The 2,873-nt window shown below is 38.1% G+C and overlaps 1 pseudogene; it reads left to right on the top strand.

Moving 5' to 3' along the window:
* Positions 1 to 265: 265 nt before the first annotated feature.
* Positions 266 to 1,209, top strand: LOC114078763 (olfactory receptor 2L13-like; annotated as a pseudogene).
* The last annotated feature ends 1,664 nt before the right edge of the window (positions 1,210 to 2,873 follow it).

Below are 2,873 nucleotides of genomic sequence, written 5' to 3' on the forward strand. Positions count from 1 at the left end.
TAAAAAATAAATATTAAAAAATTCTCTCTCTAAAAAAAATGGAGAAAGAGATAGAAACATATAAGCTACTATTACCAATTTGTTTTCTGAATCATACAGATACTTGTATAAAAATTCATTTAACAAAAGCTGTGTAGGATTAACAACTCATTCTAATCAAATAGTAATAAGCTTAATTTATTTTATTCTCCTCTTGTTTTGTCATGATTATTACTTAGTTTTTGTATTTATTTTTATTTAAAAAAAATTAAAAGAGTGTACTTTCATGGAGAAAATGAACCAAACTTCAAATGATTCATTTTGTTGGGGTTGCCTCCCCAAAATCAAGCTGGACTACTTCTCTTGCTCCTGATCATCTTTGTGTTTGTTCTCGCCTGTTTGGGGAACTCAGGAATGACTGCCCTCATTTTCTTGGACCCCGGCTCCACACCCCCATGTACTTTCTCCTCAGCCAGCTCTCCCTCATGGACCTGATGTACATCTACACCACTGTCCCCAAGATGACATACAACTTCCTGTCTGGCCAGAAGAGCATCTCCTTCCTGGGCTGTGGTGTGCAAAGCTTCTTCTTCCTGTCCATGGCCGGCTCAGAAGGTTTAATCCTGGCCTGCGTGGTCTGACTGCTTTGTGGCCATCTGATGCCCCTCCACTATCCTACACATATGAGTAAAATGAAGTGTGTGAAGTGTGTGAAGATGATGCTGGGGTCCTGGACACTGGGCTCCATCAACTCCTTGGCACACACTGTCTATGCCCTTCATCTTCCTTACTGCAGGTCCAGGGCCATCAATCACATCATCATTCTTCTCTGATGTTCCCACCATGTTGCCCCTGGCTTGTGGGGACACCTGGGTCTATGACACATGGCGTTTGTGAGCACAAGCCTGTTTCTCCTTGTTCCTTTCCTTGGCATCACTGTGTCCTATGGAGGGGTCTTTTTCCTGGCTTCCATATGTGCTCAAAAGAGGGAAGGAGAAAAGCCTTCACTGTGTGCCACACATTTACCTGTAGTGACATTGTACTGCACACGGTTTGTCTACACTTATCTCTGGCCCAGGAGTCTCTGCTCCCCAGCAGAGGATGAGTTTGGCTGTCTTCTACACCATCCTCACCCCCATGCTCAATCCCATCATCTACAGCCTGAGGAACAAGGAGGTGCTGGGGGCCACGGGAAGAGTGTGTGGGATGTTCTCCCCCAGGAAGAAGTGACCATGGCCGTCCCTGCTCCTCTGCATCACTTCAGAGTAGTGCTGACAAACAGAAGGATAATGCTAGCCACCTGTGCAAATTAAATATTCTAGGATGCATTTAAAAGTAAAATTAATGTAAATCTTATGTTGGTTATTATATATATCCACAATCATTATGAATATGTTTATGTTAAAAAATATTATAATGTTAATTTTAGCAATGTTGAAATTAATCATACATTATTTTATATTTTATACAATATGTTACACATGTTACTATAATGCATATAATAATATCTGTAATAATATCGACATGTTATCATTTTGAAATATTTGAGAAGATATTATGACTGTTCTTGTCAAGTTTGTTTTCATTTTAATTTCTCAAGGTCTTGTATAAATTCTGACCTTAGAACACATGACAATTTCCACCCTACACTTGTCAAGTGTCCCAGAGAATTGTGGGGCCTTTGTTCATAGAAGCAAAGGGACAGTGAGTGACTTATAGTACTTTCCTTCAGGGCCACATGAAGCTTGTCTTTCAGACAGTTATTTTTGGCCTTTTGGGATAAAGATTTGCATTCTCAACCCTTATAAACAACTGTCTATTTTCTTTTAAATTTTGGGTTTATTTCTTGTAGCGAAATTGAATTTTAAGTATCTTCTAGCAACCACTATTATTTATAAATAATTATTAATCCAATAAATATTTGGGGATGTAATATGTAAAACAGCTCTTTCTTGCAATGGGGACAGCTGTGACATGTTTCTTTCATTGCCATTTTCAAATTCCTTAATCCATTGCTGTCCACTGTCCTGGGGTTTATATTTTTTAATTTATTTTTTTATCAGTTCTTTTTAGTTCCACATAATATCAGGCTTCATTTTGACATAATTATACAATCATGAACTATAACTGACTATGGATCAGTCCCCAGTGCTTCCTCTTCCCTTTCCCCTCCCTCCCTTATTCTCTTTCCTCTAGTCTCCTCATCTTTCTTGTATTTATTTATTTTTTAAATTAGTGCCTTGTGGATATATATATAAAGGTGACATTCACTGTAGTGTAGTCATGTGTGTAGATAGGAAGGTGTGATCAGATTCATTCCCCCTTTCTTCCTGTACTTCCTCCCTCCCCTACAATACCCTTTCTCTACCCTCCTGATCTCTATCTTCATCAAATTACTCCCCCTTTTCTCTTTCTCTTTTTCCCTTCTGTGGCCTAGCTTCTGCATATCAGGGTATATATCCAATCTTTTGTATTCTGGATCTGGCTTGTTTCATTTAGCATGATCTTCTCCAGTTCCATACCTTTACTGGCAAATGCCGTATTTTCATTCACATTTATGGTTGAATAATATTTCATTGTGCACATATATCACATTTTCTTTATCCATTCATCTGTTGATTGCAATTTAGATTGGTTCCTCAATCAGAATATTGTAAATTATGCTGCTAAAAACATTGATGTGGCTAAATCCTTACAGTGTGCTGATTTGAGATCTTTTGGATACTGAGGGCTGGGAAAGCAGGAGTGATATGGTTTTTCCATTCCTAGTTTTTTGAGGAATCTCCATACTGCTTTCCAGAATGTTGCACTAATATGAAGTCCCACCAAAAATGTATAAGTGTACCTCTTTTCTCACATCCTCACCAATATTTATCATTATGATTTGTATTCTT

Source organism: Marmota flaviventris (assembly GCF_047511675.1).
Source record: "Marmota flaviventris isolate mMarFla1 chromosome 5 unlocalized genomic scaffold, mMarFla1.hap1 SUPER_5_unloc_1, whole genome shotgun sequence".
NCBI lineage: Eukaryota > Metazoa > Chordata > Mammalia > Rodentia > Sciuridae > Marmota > Marmota flaviventris.